This window comes from Lagenorhynchus albirostris, chromosome 20 (genome assembly GCF_949774975.1).
Source record: "Lagenorhynchus albirostris chromosome 20, mLagAlb1.1, whole genome shotgun sequence".
NCBI classification, from domain to species: domain Eukaryota; kingdom Metazoa; phylum Chordata; class Mammalia; order Artiodactyla; family Delphinidae; genus Lagenorhynchus; species Lagenorhynchus albirostris.
Genome location: NC_083114.1, coordinates 27,542,206 through 27,561,938, shown reverse-complemented (window position 1 = coordinate 27,561,938; position 19,733 = coordinate 27,542,206). Strand labels below are relative to the sequence as shown.

Sequence of the window (19,733 nt, the reverse complement as noted above, 5' to 3'; positions counted from 1 at the left end):
AGTATTGATCCTGAGAAAGTCCCTGTGAATCCTCCATTAAGTATCTCCATCTTACAGATGACAAAATTGAGGCTCTGAGAAGTAAAGAAACTTGCCAAAGGTCCCATAACCCAGCTGAAGTGATGGAACCTGAATTTGAACTCAGATCAGGCTCCAAAACCTGGTGAGACTTTCACGGCTGTACAGGGCTCAGCTCTTTAATGTGTTCATTAAACTTTTCAATGGCAGAATTTTAGATTCCACAATAGAAGGAATTAAAGCCTAAAATAATCCAAAAACTCACTCTAAGTTTAACACAGTTACACTTACTACAATAGCCGCAACCACAGCCCCAGGCCAGCTCGGAGCCTCTACAGCACCCACGGTGGGCTGCCATTCCCCCAGGAACTACAGATAGTCTATTGTGCATATATGTGACATATGTGTATATACAAAGACTAAGAAACTCATTATGGGATTGTGTGGCATTGGAAAGCTAATGAAATAGACTTCAAGCAGACCCAAGTATCTACTGAGAACACCCCCAAGGAGTGTCCCTGTGAGGTCAGAGAGTGGTGTTGCCCTGGTCCAGATCACCTACTCTGGTTACAGCTGGACCTGGGCCCAGGCCTCCCTCTGCCGCCCACTAGTGGTGAGAACCTGATGAGAACCTGAGCAGGGCTCTGAACTTCCCTTTGCCTCAGTTTCCTTCCCTGACTGATAGGGATGATGGCTCCTACCCTGCACAGTTGTTGGAAGGAGGAGAGAAAACCACATAAAATCTACCACAATCTTGAATTACCTACCACCTGTATCTAGCAGTCTGTGGGAACTTGGCCAAGAATAATCCCTTATGGAGTCTGTAATCTAGCTGAGCCAGGGTAGACACATACACACAAAACACACAGAAATAATACCCACAAACCACCCCCATGCCCCTTCTCTATCTAAAGAACAATTATTTAGGAACATACAGGCTTACAGAATATTAGAGCTAGAAAAGATTCCAGTGATCCTCCAGTTCAGTGGTTTCCAAGCTTTTCTTTTTTAATTCCACAGACCCTTTGTTAAAAGGATCCTTTATGGAAATTCAGTGTGTAGAACATTCAGACGCTAAGATTGAAGAGAACAGTGGAGTGGAAATCTCACTGGTCCCTGCCTATACTCTACCCCATCTGCCCCCCCAGCAAATGTCCATCAAACAACCCCAGGCTGGCCCTAAGGGGGCCTCATAGAGCCTTGGAGTGTCAGCTAAGACTCCTCACATCCATTCAACTGCTTCATATTGTAATCAAGGAAACTGAGGGGAAGACACATACACACAGTGTCCAGATCCAATATTTGAGGAGGAGGGAAGGTGGAGGGAGCTGGAAATGTGGAGCCTGAGTCCCAGCCCCCAGTCTGCTGCTAACCACCTGAGTGTGAGCCTCTGTCACATTGCATCTCTGGGTTCCTACTTCCTCCACTATAGATTGAGAGAGTGTATTGAATACTCTTTATGAAAAGTTGCTTTCAGGTCCCCAATTCTGTGTCCCAACAATTTCAATCCCTAGAAAACTTCTCAGGAAGGTATTATCTGCCTTCCCATGACCACAATTACAGATGCTGCACGTGGAAATCACACTCTGAGGTCTCTGAAAGCCACACAGGAAGCAACAGCTGTTAGCAGATGCCTCTGCAAGAGTCAAAGACGATATTGTCCACACCTGCTGGACATACCACCATTGGGTGATGGTCACAGGGCACAGAAACACTTTGAAAGCTGAGTAATGGTGCCTCTCTGGAAAGGATACATCTCTGTTGAACTTGGGAGAAGGGCTCTCCACTTCCCAGTAGACCACTGCCTCTCTGCTGCATTCTCTTTCATAAAGTTCTAAGGAGAACAAAAGAAGTTACTGCATCTGGAAACCTATGTGGCTTCAATTAACAAGAAGCTTTGATATGATGATCTCATAGAGAATGATAAACCACTGACTTATAAGGCACAGAATTCTAGAAAAAGACAGATTCATTACCACTGAAAACTTGTTGCCCAGGGACAGTGTCTAGCAGATATAAAAACACAGTAAAAATAAAAGAACCCAACAAAAGTTGTTCATCAGATAGCACAAACAACACTCTCAAGTTAACTGCAGTGAAATAAAATTAGGCATTAAAAAATAAATTTTCAGGTTTAAAAATCAGAGAAACCACCAGATGTCACTAGAGTACCAGTAGTTTTACTGTTGTGTCCTTATGCCCCTCTTTAGACTTCTCTATATATTACTATTGTTGTGCCCTTTTGCCCCTCTTTAGACTTCTCTATATATTACAGGTGTCCTGAGACTGAGCCACCCAGCCTAGTGTGTTCAGTTGGGAAAAAAATATTCCAGAGAAGGCAGTGTCCTTCCTAAACAGCTAGAAAGTGGCTTAACCATGCTAATCCTAAGTTTCTTGCCTTTCTCCCATGTTACATTATATCACAGCTATAGGGACCAAATCTCCTTAATATCCACCATCCTATTGAATGCAAATAACATTAGCTCTCAAAGGGTGATAGCAAAGAAATTCTAAGAAGTGCGCAGCCTCTGTCCCCAAGCTGTGTGGGAAGCTTATAACTAACCATTTAGGGAAGGAGCCAAGCTAAGGCTGCTGAAGTAACCAAGAGAGTCCCTTAAGGAGATGTTGACTGTGGAAATGTGTTAATTAATTTAGCTTTTGAAAAAAAAAGTCTATTAGAAGCAGACCACGGGGTAAAGAGCTTGCCAGCCCATTGGTACAAGAGGCTGAAGATGTCTTTGAAAGGAAGGGAAGGAGTGGACATCTGTTGCTTTCTCTTGCTCAGCTTTGACTCTCCCCTTCTTGGACCAGCATCTCATTCTTCTCCAAGGCATCACCCTTCGCCTACTTCTCCACTATGTGGTTTATGCAGGACTGACTCAGCATTAATTTCAGGGCTGGGAAATTGAGCCAGACATGGCCACAGTGATTAGTTTAGGGAAGGCACTTGTAGACACACTTGGCTTGCCACTCTAGCAAGTTTAGCCCAAAAAGTGGTTTAGTAAAGGCTCTCAGGTAGCTTGCAGAAGATCTAGGAGGACCAGAGTTAGGTTAGAACCTCAGGATGGCTCCAGAGAAGCCAAACTACTGCTGTCTCTGGACCGTACTCCATAGTGTGGACTGCTGATGCCAAGTACCACACATTAGAGGCTCTGCCAATGTCTACAGCACACGACTGAACCTGGCTGCTAGGGAGGTGGACAGAGAATGTCTGGCTTCTCCCTTGAATAGGTGGCATCACAATTCCCTCTAGATAGGAAGGGTATTTGAAAACACTAAGTGACCCAGAACCATGATAAACGTCCCCAGGAAGTAAATATATGATCCATGTTGAGGCTACGAAAGCCAACCTTGGTACTCTGGCTGCATCAGTAGGAAAGTTCCTATTCCTCTGGGGTTATGTACATGGTTAGAATGTAAGCCTGCAATGGCATCTCTGCCATGACACAAGAATCTGCCTGAGAATGAGGTCAACACAGAAGAAAACAGAGTCAAGCTGGAAATGAAGTATTGGATGCAGCTGTCCTGGAAGCCAGACACCCATGGATGTTCAGTGTCATGAACCAAAAACACTTTTTCCTTTTCTTACACTGGAATTTGTTAGTGCTTGGTTCCTTGCAACCAAGAGGCCCGACCACAGCAAGGGTCTGTCAGAGTTTCTGTGTCCCTGGACTAGCTGCTGCGTATCTATCCCGCTGTGACTGGGATGGCAGAGGCCACTCCCCACTCTAAGTGGCAGGAAGAGCCCCTATCTAATGCCTCTCATAACTCTCCCTCACTTCTAGTGAAAATCTAAGAAGCGTAGCGAGGTGGCCAGCCTAGGCCCTTGGGGCTCTGGACCCTCCTCCCACTCTAGTTCCAGATTCTGCTACCCCAGCAACTCAACAGCACCAAACTGATCACAGTTTTTTTGTTTCTTTTGTTTTTTTATGTTTTTTTTTTTTTTTTTTTGCGGTATGCGGGCCTCTCACTGTTGTGGCCTCTCCCGTTGCGGAGCACAGACTCCGGATGCACAGGCTCAGTGGCCACGGCTTACAGGCCTAGCCACTCCGCGGCATGTGGGATCATCCCAGACCGGGGCACGAACCTGTGTCCCCTGCATCGGCAGGCGGACTCTCAACCACTGCGCCACTAGGGAAGCCCCTGATCACAGTTTTTTAACATTCCATGTTGTTTCATGCCTTCCACACTTTAGTCATATTGTTCCCTGGGTCTGGAATGTCCTTATACCACTCACCCTCTCACCCTCTCACCTCCCCACATGTGTCAAGTCTGTAAAATTCTGATTCAACTTCTAAAACAAAGTTTGGACACCACCTCCTCTAAGAAGACTTCCATGGCCACCCAGGTGCATGAGATGACAATGAACTTACAGTAAGAGCTAAGTAGCCCTCAGAGCAAACTGGTGAGTAAATCTAAGAATATGCAAGGAGCAAGTCACATTTCAGCCCAGAACTCCAGATATTTAAGCCAAAATTTAAAATGAAATGTAACACTGTAGAAATTAAGCCTATTGCTTTCTATTGGCTAGAGTAAATACCAATAGATTCTACTCTATAACTGATTTTAAAAATTGTAGGTGTCACTCACCTTTAACAAATTCGTCCCACTCTTTTCTATAGTTGAAGTCCATAGAGACATCTGCAAGTAGATCCGGTGGGAAATCATCCAGAACACCAAAGGCCTTATAATGTCCAGTTGGCTGTAAAAACAGAGCAGGCAGAAACAATCCATTGATTCCCAAGCTGAGATTACACAGCATATGAAGAAACAGCTGTTCACGCAGCACCACTATTGAGCACCTCCTCTGTGGTTTTGGTGACACAATGGTGAAAAAACAGATGAGACTACTGCTCTCATGGGTCTTATATTTGGCCTTAGGCTTTGGTGGTGGTGACAGCACTAAATACTATCCAGGTAATTCAAGTAGGATAAAAGAGGGTTATGTGATAAATGGTGCCTGGGTTTGGAGGGCAGGGGTTCAATACTGTCAGGTGGTCGGGAATGGCCTCTATGAGGGATAATATGTATCAGAACAGTTTGGCCTAAATATTAGAAGGATCCAGCCATGGGAAGATGAGGAAAGCCCATTCCTTGTTGGGAAGGGGTCCTAAAGTAGATGGATGGCTTTACTCACAGAAAAGAAAGTCAGGGAGTCCAGAGAACTGTGTTGGGGGAGAGTGGTAGGGGCTGAGGTCAGAGAGGTAGTGGAGGCCATGTCCAAAGGGCTTTGTAAGCCAGGATAAAGATGTAAAAAATTTATTCTAACTGCTATGGAAAACCAATGAATGACTTTAAACAGGAGAATGACTTTTTTAAAGGTGATTCTTGCTGCTTTATAGAAAATAGATCATAAGGGAGCAAGGAGATGGGTTAGAAGACCAGAGCAATTGTGCAGATAAGATATGACGATGATTGGACAGGGAGGTAACAACAGTGATGGGGAGAAGTCGGTGAGTTAGGGACACATTTTAGAAGTAATGTCAAAAGGAATGCTGACAGACTGGCGTGGGGAGACAGAAAGCGAAGAATTGAAGATAACTCTTGGAACCTTTCCTGAACAACCAGGTAGATGGGAGATCCATTTTTGGGATGTGTGGTAACCAAGAGTTCTACCTTGGGCAAGTTGAGTCTCAGGTGCTTATTAAACATCCATGTGAGGGTGTCATCTAGGCAGCTAGCATACTGTTTTAGATACACATGGGGCATAATGAAACCCAACACACCATTTTACCAATTCCAAGACAGAAGTTTTCACCAGCTGCTTCTTTTTTCTGTAAACAACTTGTATACAAAAGAATGAAAGGAGGAAGAAACACCAGGTTCAAATCATACTAGTCTCTTTTACTCAGAAAAATATACTTTCTAGATTCCTAAGTACAAGAGATTTTCCCTGTTTTCATGTTAAGCCTTATTCTGTGAGGGTTCTGGGCTTGAGGTGGTGACACTACACACTTTACTCTCCATACAATGGCAGCTAACAATTCCTGACCCTCACCTTGCTTAAAGGCCCAACTGTTAAGACTAAACCAATGGCTCTCAGATTAATTTCAGTGCAAAAGCAAACAAAACCAACAAAAGTGAAGCTTTTAGGTGTGCTCATACTGCCATGTGTTAACAGAATCTTATTGGCTAGACATGGGGAATCTTTCTAGAGATCCAGAGGCTTCAAGGGTCTCCTGACTCAGGTGGCATAACCCAGGGATAAGCATAACCCAGTTTAGGAATCTCAGATGTATATGAAAGTACCTGGCAGGAAATGGAAGGTAAAATTGAAACTGAATTCATAAAGATGTTTCAGCTCTAAAAGTATGTGGCTTTATACCAAGGGTTTCCAACCAGCAACTGACAAGCTGGTAGGTGTGACCCCCTTACGTGCTGTGCCATGGATGCCCCATAGGAAGGGCAGGACTCAAGAGAAACAACTCCCTCCATTCCTGTCTCCTCCCCTCAAGCTCACAGATGGGGAGAGAGTGAGGGATTGTACACTCCACACATCTACACCCACACATATTTTAATGCCTTAGGAGAGAGACAATTAGCTTCTGTTCAGGAATAGTGGGTCCCCATTTTCTACACATACTGAGAAAAAGGGATAATTATGTATAAAGATAATGATCTCCCTAACTTCAAATGAGTTACTTTTGGTTATCTGGATGAATTAAGACAGTTTTCTGGACCTGGTTCCCATCCCTCTGAATATAGTTTCAGCCCTTAGTGACCTCAGTCCTGTAATATTGCAGAAAAGAAAAACAGTACTCTTTCTCTTCAATTATAGTGTTTATCTGCATTTACATCACTAACTACAAGACAGCCTTGATGAATCACATCTCTCTAATCCTGTAAATGCACCTCGAGTGGGCACTGAATTTTCTTTGCTTCTCATAGAGGAGGTCATTTCCATTTCTCAGGGGCCAGGAAGCCTCCCCAGTCTATGATTGTGGAAGCTGTCCAACTCCCACACTCTGTGGCAAGTAACAGGCTCAGATGGTATGAAAAGTAAGCATTTTTCACTGAGGAGAATCACTCCAAATGGCAGGTGTCAAAGATGCAGGTGCCACTGGGCTGTGTGTACCAAGACTGTAAGAAGAAATACAGCTGACTAAATCTGATTTAATATTTGAGGTCTCTCCAAAATCAGATGGCAGGTTTAATCCTGAAGGACTACAGAGAGCTAGGTAAGATAACACTGATAGCTAATGCTTATTGAGTGCTTACTAAATACCAGGCCCTGGGCAGAGTGCTTTACAGGGGTCATCCCACTTCATCTACCCAATGGTAATATGAGATAGGGACCATTGGTAAACTCACTTTGAGGAATGAAGGATTTGGACATTCTGGATCTTTAGACATAACACCATACCAATACCTGGGTGAGCCGGGGACTGAACTGGGCCACATGGAGGATGGCTCTTGCCTGGTCTTTCACCCTGCCTTTAATATCAAAACCACCACCTAAGGGCAAGAGGAGAGCTCTAGGAGGCTCTCCAGTGGGAGACAAGCTCACCACTCCCTGACACTATTTTGGGAGGCTATTTTACCCTTCATGGAAACTATGCAAATGAATATATTTTTGTAAGAAAGCGAGAATCCATGTGAATACCAGTGTTTGAATTTTAGCCTGGGACTTTTAATTTTTTTTTCTTTTCTTTTCTTTTTTTTAAATATCTTTATTGGAGTATAATTGCTTTACAATGGTGTGTTAGTTTCTGCTTTATAACAAAGTGAATCAGTTATACATATACATATATCCCCATATCTCTTCCCTCTTGCGTCTCCCTCCCTCCCAACCTCCCTATCCCACCCCTCTAAGTGGTCACAAAGCACCGAGCTCATCTCCCTTTGCTTTGCAGCTGCTTCCCACTAGCTATCTATTTTACATTTGGTAGTGTATGTATCTCCATGCCACTGTTTCACTTTGTGCCAGCTTACCTTCCCCCTCCCCGTGTCCTCAAGTCCATTCTCTAGTAGGTCTGCGTCTTGTATTGCCCCTAGGTTCTTCATGACCATTTTTTGCTTTTAGTTTTTTAGAGTCCATATATATGTGTTAGCATACGGTATTTGTTTTTCTCTTTCTGACTTACTTCACTATGTATGACAGACTCTAGGTCCATCCACCTCACTACAAATAACTCAATTTCCCTTCTTTTTATGGCTGAGTAATATTCGATTGTATATATGTGCCACATCTTCTTTATCCATTCATCCAATGATGGACACTTAGGTTGCTACCATGTCCAGGCTATTGGAAATAGACCTGCAATGAATATTTTGGTACATGACTCTTTTTGAATTATGGTTTTCTCAGGGTATATGCCCAGTAGTGGGATTGCTGGGTCTTATGGTAGTTCTATTTTTAGTTTTTATGGAACCTCCATACTGTTTTCCATAGTGGCTGAACCAATTCACATTCCTGCCAGCAGTGCAAGAGGATTCCCTTTTCTCCACACCCTCTCCAACATTTATTGTTTCTAGATTTTTTGATGATGGCCATTCTGACTGGTGTGAGATGATATCTCACTGTAGTTTTGATTTGCCTTTCTCTAATGATTAATGATGTTGAGCATTCTTTCACGTGTTTGTTGGCAATCTGTATATCTTCTTTGGAGAAATGTCTTTTTAGGTCTGCCCAGTTTTGAATTGGGTTGTTTGTTTTTTTGATATTGAGTCGCATGAGCTGCTTGTAAATTTTGGAGATTAATCCTTTGTCAGTTGCTTCATTTGCAAATAAAATCTCCCATTCGGAGGGTTTTCTTTTCATCTTGCTTATGGTTTCCTTTGCTGTGCAACAGCTTTTAAGTTTCATTAGGTCCCATTTGTTTATTTCTGTTTTTATTTCCATTCTCTGGGAGGTGGGTCAAAAAGGATCTTGCTGTGATTTATGTCATACAGTGTTCTGCCTATGTTTTCCTCTAAGAGTTTTATAGTGTCTGGCCTTATATTTATGTCTGTAATCCATTTTGAGTTTATTTTTGTGTGTGGTGTTAGAGAGTGTTCTAATTTCATTCTTTTACATGTAGCTGTCCAGTTTTCCCAGCACCACATATTGAAGAGTCTGTCTTTTCTCCACTGTATATTCCTGCCTTCTTTATCAAAGATAAGCTGAACGTATGTGCATGGGTTTATCTCTGGGCTTTCTGTCCTGTTCCATTGATCTATATTTCTGTTTCTGTGACAGTACCATACTGTCTTGCTGACTGTAACTTTGTAGTATAGTCTGAAGTCAGGGAGCCTGATTCCTCCAGCTCCATTTTTCTTTCTCAAGATGGCTTTGGCATTTGGGGTCCTTTGTGTTTCCATACAAATTGTGAAATTTTTTGTTCTAGTTCTGTGAAAAATGTCAGTGGTAGTTTGGTAGGGAATGCATTGAATCTGTAGATTGCTTTGGGTAGTATAGTCATTTTCACACTGTTGATTCTTAAAATCCAAGGACATGGTATATCTCTCCATCTATTTGTATCATCTTTAATTTCTTTCATGAGTGTCTTATAGTTTTATGCATACAGGTCTTTTGTCTCCTTAGGTAGATTTTTTCCTAGATATTTTATTCTTTTTGCTGCAATGGTTACTGGGAGTGTTTTCTTAATTTCATTTCAGATTTTTCATCATTAGTGTATAGGAATGCAAGAGATTTCTGTGCATTAATTTTGAATCCTGCTACTTTACCAAATTCATTGATTAGCTCTAGTAGTTTTCTGGTAGCCTCTTTAGGATTCTCTATGTATAGTATCATGTCATCTGCAAACAGTGACAGCTTTACTCCTTCTTTTCCGATTTGTTTCTGATTTGTTTTCTTCTGTGATTGCTGTTGCTAAAACTTCCAAAACTATGTTAAATAATAGTGGTGAGAATGGGCAAACATGTCTTGTTCCTGATCTTAGGGGGAATGGTTTTAGTTTTTCACCATTGAGGACGATGTTGGCTGTGGGCTTGTCATATACGGCCTTTATACTGTTGCAGAAAGTTCCCTGTTTGCCTACTTTGTGGAGGGTTTTTACCATAAATTGGTGTTTAATTTTGTCGAAAGCTGTTTCTGCATCTATTGAGATTATCATATGTTTTTTTCTCCTTCAATTTGTTAATATGGTATATCACATTGATTGATTTGCATATATGTAAGAATCCTTGCATTCCTGGGATAAAGCCCACTTACTTGATCATGGTGTATGATCCTTTTAATGTGTGGTTGGATTCTGTTTGCTAGTATTTTGCTGAGGATTTTGCATCTATGTTCATCAGTGATATTGGCCTGTAGTTTTCTTTCTTTGTGACATCTTTGTCTGGTTTTGGTATCAGGGTGACGGTGGCCTCTTCAAATGAGTTTTGGAGTGTTCCTCCCTTGGCTATATTTTGGAAGAGTTTGAAAAGGATAGGTGCTAGCGCTTCTCTAAATGTTTGATAGAATTCGCCTGTGAAGCCATCTGGACCTGGGCTTTTGTTTGTTGGAAGATTTTTCATCACAGTTTCAATTTCAGTGCTTGAGATTTGTCTTTTCATATTTTCTATTTCTTCCTGGTTCAGTCTCAGAAGGTTGTGCTTTTCTAAGAATTTGTCCATTTCTTCCCAGCTGTCCATTTTTTTGGCATATAGTTGCTTGTAGTAATCTCTCATGATCCTTTGTATTTCTGCAGTTTCAATTGTTACTTCCTCTTTTTTATTTCTCATTCTATTGAATTGAGTCTTCTCCCTTTTTTTCTTGATGAGTCTGGCTAATGGTTTATCAATTTTGTTTATCTTCTCAAAGAACCAGCTTTTAGTTTTATTGATCTTTGCTTTTGTTTTCTTTGTTTTTTTTCATGTATTTCTCATCTGATCTTTATGATTTCTTTGCTTCTGCTAACTTTGGGGGTTTTTTTTTTCTTTCTCTAATTGCTTTAGGTGTAAGGTTAGGTTGTTTTTTTGAGGTGTTTCTTGTTTCTTAAGGTAGGACTGTATTGCTATAAACTTCCCCCTTAGAACTGCTTTTGCTGCATCCCATAGGTTTTGGGTCATCGTGTTTCCATTGTCATTTGTTTCTAGGTATTTTTTGATTTCCTCTTTGATTTCTGTAGTGATCTCTTGGTTATTAAGTAGTGTATTGTTTAGCCTCCATGTGTTTGAATATTTTACATATTTCTTCCTGTAATTGATGTCTAGTCTCATGGTGTTGTGGTCAGAAAAGGTACTTGATACGATTTCAATTTTCTTAAATTTATCAAGGCTTGATTTGTGACCCAGGATATGCTCTATCCTGGAGAATGTTCCATGATCACTTGAGAAGAATTTATATTCTTTTGTTTTTGGATGGAATGTCCTATAAAGGTCAATTAAGTCCATATTGTTTAATGTATCATTTAAAGCTTGTGTTTCCTTATTTATTTTCATTTTGGATGATCTGTACATTGGTGAAAGTGGGGTGTCAAAGTCCCCTACTATGATTGTGTTACTGTCGATTTCCCCTTTTATGGCTGTTAGTATTTGCCTCATGTACTGAGGCGACCCTATGTTGGGTGCATAAATATTTACAATTGTTATATCTTCTTCTTGGATTGATCCCTTCATCATTATGTAGTATCCTTCTTTGTCTCTTATAATAGCCTCTGTATAAAAGTCTATTTTCTCTGATATGAGAATTGCTACTCCAGCTTTCTTTTGGTTTCCACTTGCATGGAATATCTTTTTCCATCCCCTCACTTTCAGTCTGTATGTGTTCCTAAGTCTGAGGTGGGTTTGTTGTAGACAGCATATATATGGGTCTTGTTTTGTATCCATTCAGCCAGTCTGTCTTTTGGTTGGAGCATTTAATCCATTTACATTTAAGGTAATTATCGATATGCATGTTCCTATTCCCATTTTCTTAATTGTTTTGGGTTTGTTATTGTAGGTCTTTTCCTTCTCTTGTGTTTCTTGCCTAAAGAAGTTCCTTTAGCATTTGTTGTAAAGCTGGTTTGGTGGTTCTGAATTCTCTTAGCTTTTGCTTGTCTGTAAAGATTTTAATTTCTCTGTCAAATCTGAATGAGATCCTTGCTGGATAGAGTAATCTTGGTTGTAGGTTTTTCTCCTTCATCACTTTATGTATTTCCTGCCACTCCCTTCTGGGTTGCAGAGTTTCTGCTTTAAGATCAGCTGTTAACCTTATGGGGATTCCCTTGTGAGTTATTTGTATTTTTTCCCTTGCTGCTTTTAATATTTTTTCTATGTATTTAATTTTTGATAGTTTGATTAATATGTGTCTTGGCGTGTTTCTCCTTAGATTCATCCTGTATGGGCCTCTCTGTGCTTCCTGGACTTGATTAACTATTTCCTTTCCCATATTAGGGAAGTTTTCAATTATAATCTCTTCAAATATGTTCTCAGTCACTTTCTTTTTCTCTTCTTCTTCTGGGATCCCTATAATTCGAATGCTGGTGCATTTAATATTGTCCCAAAAGTCTCTGATACTGTCCTCAATTCTTTGCATTCGTTTTTCTTTATTCTGCTCTGCAGTAGTTATTTCCACTATTTTATCTTGCAGGTCACTTATCCATTTTTCTCCCTCAGTTATTCTGCTATTGATCCCTTCTAGAGAAATTTTAATATCATTTATTGTGTTGTTCATCACTGTTTGCTTGCTCTTTAGTTCTTCCAGGTCCCTGTTAAACGTTTCTTGTATTTTCTCCATTCTATTTCCAAGATTTTGGATCATCTTTAGTCTCATTTTTCTGAATTCTTTTTCACATAGACCACCTATTTCCCCTTCATTTGTTAGGTCTGGTTGGTTTTTGCCTTGCTCTTTCATCTGTTGTATGTTTCTCTGTCTTCTCATTTTGCTTGACTTACTGTGTTTGGGGTCTCCTTTTCAGAAGCTGTGGGTTCGTAGTGCCCGTTGTTTTTCGTGTCTGTCCCCAGTGGCTAAGGTTAGTTTAGTGGGTTGTGTAGGTTTCCTGGTTGAGGGGACTAGTGCCTGTGTTCTGATGGATGAGGCTGGATCTTGTCTTTCTGGTGGGCTGGTTCACATCTGGTGGTATGTTTTGGGGTGTCTGTGGCCTTATTATGATTTTAGGCACCCTCTCTGGTAACAGATGGGGTTGTGTTCCTGTCTTGCTAGTTGTTCGGTATAGGGTGTCCAGCACTGTAGCTTGTTGGTCACTGAGTGGAGCTGGGTCTTGGTGTTGAGATGGAGATCTCTGGGAGATTTTCGCCATTTGATATTATATGGAGCTGAGCTAGTGTCCTGAACTTGGCTCTCCACCTCAGAGGCACAGCCCTGATGCCTGGCTGGAGCCCCAAGAGCCTGTCATCCACACAGCTCAGAATAAAAGGGAGAAAAGAAAGAAAGAAAGAAGATGATAAAATAAAGTTATTAAAATGAAAAAAAATTAATTTTTTTAAGTAATTAAAAAAAATAAAGAAGAGAGCAGCCAAACCAAAAATCAAATCCACCAATGATAACAAGTGCTAAAAACTATACAAAAAGAAAAACAAAAACGGACAGACAGAACCCTAGGACAAATGGCAAAAGCAAAGCTCTACAGACAATATCACACACAGAAGAATACACATACACACTCACAAAAAGAGAAAAAGGGAAAAAAAATATATATGTATCATTGCTCCCAATGTTCACCTCATCAGTTTGGGATGATTTGTTGTCTATTCAGGTATTCCACAGATGCAGGGTACATCAGGTTGAATGTGGAGATTTAATTTGCTGCTCTTGAGGCTCATTGGAGAAATTTCCCTTTCTCTTCTGTGTTTGCACAGCTCCTGGGGTTCAGCTTTGGATTTGGATCCGCCTCTGTGTATAGGTTGCCTGAGGGTGTCTGTTCTTCCCTCAGACAGGATGGGGTTATAGAAGCAGCTGATTCGGGGGCTCTGGCTCACTCAGGCCAGGGGGAGGGAGGGGTACAGGGTGTGGAGCAAGCCTGTGGTGACAGAGGCCAGCGTGACGTTGCACCAGCCTGAGGTGTGCCGTGTGTTCTCCCGGGGAAGTTGTCCCTGGATCATGGGACCCAGGCAGTGGCGGGCTGCACAAGCTCATGGGAGAGGAGGTGTGGATAGTGACCTGTGCTCGCACACAGGCTGCTTGGTGGCTGCAGCAGCAGCCTTTGCGTCTCATGCCAATCGTGCCCATCTCTGGAGCTCATTTAAGCAGTGCTCTTAATCCCTTCTCCTTGTGCATCAGGAAACAAAGAGGCAAGAAAAAGTCTCTTGCCTCTTCGGCAGCTCCAGACTTTTTCCTGGACTCCCTCCCTGCTAGTTGTGGCACACTAGCTCCTTCAGGCTGTGTTCACGCAGACAACCCCAGTCCTAGCCCTGGGATCTCCAAAGCCGGATCCTCAGCTCCCAGCCCCCGCCAGCCCCAGGTGGGTGGGCAGACAAGCCTCGTGAGCTGATAAGTGCTGGCCGGCACTGATCCTCTGTGTGGGAATCTCTTCACTTTGCCCTCCGCACCCCTGTTGCTGAAGTCTCCTCCGTGGCTCCGAAGTTTCCCCCCTCTGCCCCCCCCCACAGTCTCTGCCCGTGAAGGACTTCCTACTGTGTGGAAAGCTTTCCTCCTTCACAGCTCCCTCCCACTGGTGCAGGTCCCATCCCTATTCTTTTGTCTCTGTTTTTTCTTTTTTCTTTTGCTCTACCCAGGTACGTGGGGATTTTCTTGCCTTTTGGGGGGTCTCCGGTTTTCTGTCAGCATTCAGTAGGTGTTCTGTAGGAGTTATTCCACATGTAGATGTATTTCTGATGTATTGTGGGGAGAAAGGTGATCTCAATGTCTTACTCGTCTGCCATCTTGAAGCTCCGTCCCTTTTAATGTGTTTTTAAGACACAAAAAATTTTACAGATATACATAGCTACCTTATCTTTCCTTTTAGTTTAGGAAACACACCATTCCATAGCTACCTTTGGATTTTCTGAATATACCCTAGTAAGAATAAAACTCCAGAATATTCATTCATGTACCCATTCAAGCAGACTTTCAGGACCTATTGTGTGCATGTGTTTTGGTAAGCCCTGGTGGTGCCTGAAGAATAAGACAAAGTTCATGCCTTCCATAAGCTTTAAGACAATAAAATAGGCAATTTTTATGCTATGAAGATCTGAGTTCCTGACCTATACCATTTTTTTCCTCCCTGAAAAGCTTCTTTTAACATTTCTTCCAGAACAGGTCTGCTGCTGATGAATTCCCTCAGTTTTTATTTGTTTGAAAAAGTTTTTATTTCTTCTTCACTTTTGAAGAAGACATCTTTGGATAAAGAATTCTAGGTCAGTGGTTTATCCTTTCAAAACATTTTGTATTTCACTCCACCCTATTTTTGCAGGGTGGTTTCTGATGCGATGTCTGCTTTAATTCTCATCTGTATTCCTCTGTGGTTAAAGCACTCCCCCATCCTTCCTGCTGCAGCTTCTTTCAAGATTTTCTTTTTCTCTTTGGTTTTCTGAGTTTGATTTATTTAAGATTTTTTTGGTATTTATCTTCTATACATGCTCAAGATTGGCAGATTTATTTGAAGGGTGGTCTGGGCTAAAATGGTAAACCACATATGATTCAAACTAAAATATAGAGCCTCATCCGCCAGAGGGCAGAGAGCAGAAGCAAGGAGAACTACAATCCTGCAGCCTGTGGAACAAAAACCACATTCACAGAAAGTTAGACAAGACAAAAAGGCAGAGGGCTATGTACCAGATGAAGGAACAAGATAAAACCCCAGAAAAACAACTAAATGAAGTGGAGATAGGCAACCTTCCAGAAAAACAATTCAGAATAATGATAGTGAAGATGATCCAGGACCTCAGAAAAAGAATGGAGGCAAAGATCGAGAAGATGCAAGAAATGTTTAACAAAGACCTAGAAGAATTAAAGACCAAACAAACAAAGATGAACAATACAATAACTGAAATGAAAATTACACTAGAAGGAATCAATAGCAGAATAACTGAGGCAGAAAAACGGATAAGTGACCTGGAAGACAGAAAGGTGGAATTCACTGCTGCAGAATAGAATAAAGAAAAAAGAATGAAGAGAAATGAAAACAGCCTAAGAGAACTCTGGGACAACATTACACAACAACATTCACATTATATGGGTCCCAGAAGGAGAAGAGAGAGAGAAAGAACCTGAGAAAATATTTGAAGAGATTATAGTCGAAAACTTCCCTAACATGTGAAAGGAAATAGCCACCCAAGTCCAGGAAGTGCAGCGAGTCCCATACAGGATAAACCCAAGGAGAAACACGCTGAGACACATAGTAATCAAATTGGCAAAAATTAAAGACAAAGAAAAATTATTGAAAGCAGCAAGGGAAAAATGACAAATAGCATACAAGGGAACTCCTATAAGGTTAACAGCTGATTTCTCAGCAGAACTCTACAAGCCAGAAGGGAGTGGCATAATATACTTAAAGTGATGAAAGGGAAGAGCCTACAACCAAGACTACTCTACCCGGCAAGGATCTCATGCAGATTCGATGGAGAAATCAAAAGCTTTACAGACAAGCAAAAACTAAGAGAACAAAGGTCTACAACAAAGGCTAAAGGAACTTCTCTAAGTGGGAAACACAAGAGAAGAAAAGGACCTACAAAAACAAACCCAGGGGCTTCCCTGGTGGCACAGTGGTTGAGAATCTGCCTGCTAATGCTGGGGACATGGGTATGAGCCCTGGTCTGGGAGGATCCCACATGCTGCGGAGCAACTAGGCCCATGAGCCACAATCACTGAGCCTGCATGTCTGGAGCCTGTGTTCCACAACAAGAGAGGCCACAATAGTGAGAGGCCCATGCACAGCGATGAAGAGTGGCCCCTCCTTGTCACAACTAGAGAAAGCCCTTGCACAGAAACAAAGACCCAACATAGCAAAAATAAATAAATTAATTAATAAAACTCCTAACCCCAACATCTTCTTTAAAACAAACAAACAAACAAAAAACCCAAAACAATTAAGAAAATGGTCATAGGAACATACATATTGATACTTACCTTAAACGTGAATGGATAAAATGCTCCAACCAAAAGACACAGGCTTGCTGAATGGATACAAAAACAAGACCCATCTATATGCTGTCTACAAGAGACCCACTTCAGACCTAGGGACACATAGTGAGGGGATAGAAAAAGATATTCCATGCAAATGGAAATCGAAAGAAAGCTGGAGTAGCAATTCTCATATCAGATAAAATAGGCTTTAAATAATGTTACAAGAGACAAGGAAGGAGAGTACATAATGATCAAGGTCTCAATCCAAGAAGAAGATATAACAATTATAAATATATATGCACCCAACATAGGAGCACCTCAATGCATAAGGCAACTGCTAACAGCTATAAAGGAGGAAACTGACAGTAACACAGTAATAGTGGGGGACTTTAACAGCTCACTTACACCAATGGACAGATCATCCAAAATGAAAATAAATAAGAAAACAGAAGCTTTAAATGACACAATAGACCAGATAGATTTAATTGATATTTATAGGACAATCCATCAAAAATCAGCAGATTACACTTTCTTCTCAAGTGTGCACAGAACATTCTCTAGGATAGATAACATCTTGGGTCAAAAGTAAAGCCTCAGTAAATTTAAGAATGTTGAAATCATATCAAGCATCTTTTCTGACAACAACACTATGAGATGAGAAATCAATTACAGGGGAAAAAACATAAAAAACACAAACATATGGAGGTTAAACAATATGTTACTAAATAACCAATAGATCATTGGAGAAATCAAAGAGGAAATCAAAACATACCTAGAGACAAAAAACAATAACACAACAATCCAAAAACTATGGGATGCAGCAAAAGCAGTTCTAAGAGGGAAGTTTATAGCTATACAAACCTACCTCTAGAAACAACAAAAATCTAATAAACAATCTAACCTTACACCTAAAGGATCTTGAGAAAGAACAAACAAAGCCCAAAGTTAGCAGAAGGAAAGAAATCATGAAGATCAGAACAGAAATAAATGAAAAAGAAACAAAGAACACAATAGTAAAGGTCAATAAAACTAAAAGCTGGTTCTTTGAGAAGATAAACAAAATTGATAAACCATTAGCCAGACTCATCAAGAAAAAGAGGGAGAAGACTCAAATCAATAAAATTAGAAATGAAAAAGGAGAAGTTACAACTGACACCACAGAAATACAAAGCATCCTAAGAGACTACTACAAGCAACTCTATGCCAATAAAACGGACAATCTGGAAGAAATGGACAAATTCTTAGAAAGGTATAACCTTCCAAGACTGAACCAGGAAGAAATAGAAAATATGAACAGACCAATCACAAGTAATGAAATTGAAACTCTGACTAAAAATCTTCCAACAAACAAAATTCCAGGACCAGATGGATTCACAGGTGAATTCTATCAAACATTTAGAGAAGGGCTAACATCCATCCTTCTCAAACTCTTCCAAAAAATTGCAGAGGAAGGAACACTCCCAAACTCATTCTTTGAGGCCACCATCACCCTGATACCAAAGCCAGAAAACGATATTACAAAAAAATAAAATTACAGACCAATATCACTGATGAATATACATGCAAAAATCCTTAACAAAATACTAGCCAACAGAATCCAACAACATATTAAAAGGGTCATACAACATGATGAAGTGGTATTTATCCCAGGGATGTAAAGATTCTTCAATATATGCAAATCAATCAATGTGATACACCATATTAAAAAATTGAATAAAAACCATATGATCATCTCAATAGATGCAGAAAAAGCTTTTGACAAAATGCAGCATTCATTTATGATAAAAACTCTCCAGAAAGTGGGCATAGAGCAATCCTACCTCAACATAATAAAGGCCATATATGACAAACCCACAGCAAACATCATTCTCAATGGTGAAAAACTGAAAGCATTTCCTCTAAGATCAGGAACAAGACAAGGATGTCCACTCTCACTACTATGATTCGACATAGTTTTGGAAGTCCTAGCCACGGCAATCAGAGAAGAAAAAGAAATAAAAGGAATACAAATCAGAAAAGAAGAAGTAAAACTGTCACTGTTTGCAAATGACATGATACTATACATAGAGAATCCTAAAGATGCCACCAGAAAACTACTAGAGCTAATCAATGAATTTGGTAAAGTTTCAGGATAGAAATTTAATGCACAGAAATCTCTTGCATTACTATACACTAATGATGAAAAATCTGAAAGAGAAATTAAGGAAACACTCCAATTTACCATTGCAACAAAAAGAATAAAATACCTAGGAATAAACCTACCTAGGAAGAAAAAAGACCTGTATGCAGGAAACTATAAGACACTGATGAAAGAAATTAAAGATGATACAAACAGATGGAGAGATATATCATGTTCTTGGATTGGAAGAATCAATATTGTGAAAATGACTATACTACCCCAAGCAATCTACAAATTCAATGCAATACCTATCAAATTACCAATGGCATTTTTCAAAGAACTAGACAAAAAATTTTTACAATTTGTATGGAAACACAAAAGACCCTGAATAGCCAAAGCAATCTTGAGAAAGAAAAATGGAGCTGGAGGAATCAGGCTCCTTGACTTCAGACTATATTACAAAGCTACAGTAATCAAGAGAGTATGGTACTGGCACAAAAACAGAAATATAAATCAATGGAACAGGATAGAAAGCCTAGAGATAAACCCATGCACCTATGGACACCTAGTCTATGGCAAAGGGGGCAAGAATATACAATGGAGAAAAGACAGCCTCTTCAATAAGTGGTGCTGGGAAAACTGGACAACTACATATAAAAGAATGAAATT

The 19,733-nt window shown here is 40.6% G+C and overlaps 1 protein-coding gene and 1 pseudogene across 1 annotated transcript in view; both read right to left on the bottom strand.

Annotated features, from left to right (window-relative positions):
* The window catches only part of LOC132511323 (phosphatidylcholine transfer protein-like), a 28,027-nt pseudogene that overhangs the window by 3,916 nt on the left and 4,378 nt on the right, over positions 1-19,733 (bottom strand).
* The window catches only part of LOC132511322 (phosphatidylcholine transfer protein), a 112,933-nt gene continuing 97,865 nt past the window's right edge, over positions 4,666-19,733 (bottom strand). Inside the window, exon 7 of the transcript XR_009537586.1 lies at positions 4,666-4,720. The gene's annotated coding sequence lies outside the window, so the exon portion shown is untranslated. The remainder of the gene's footprint in view (positions 4,721-19,733) is intronic.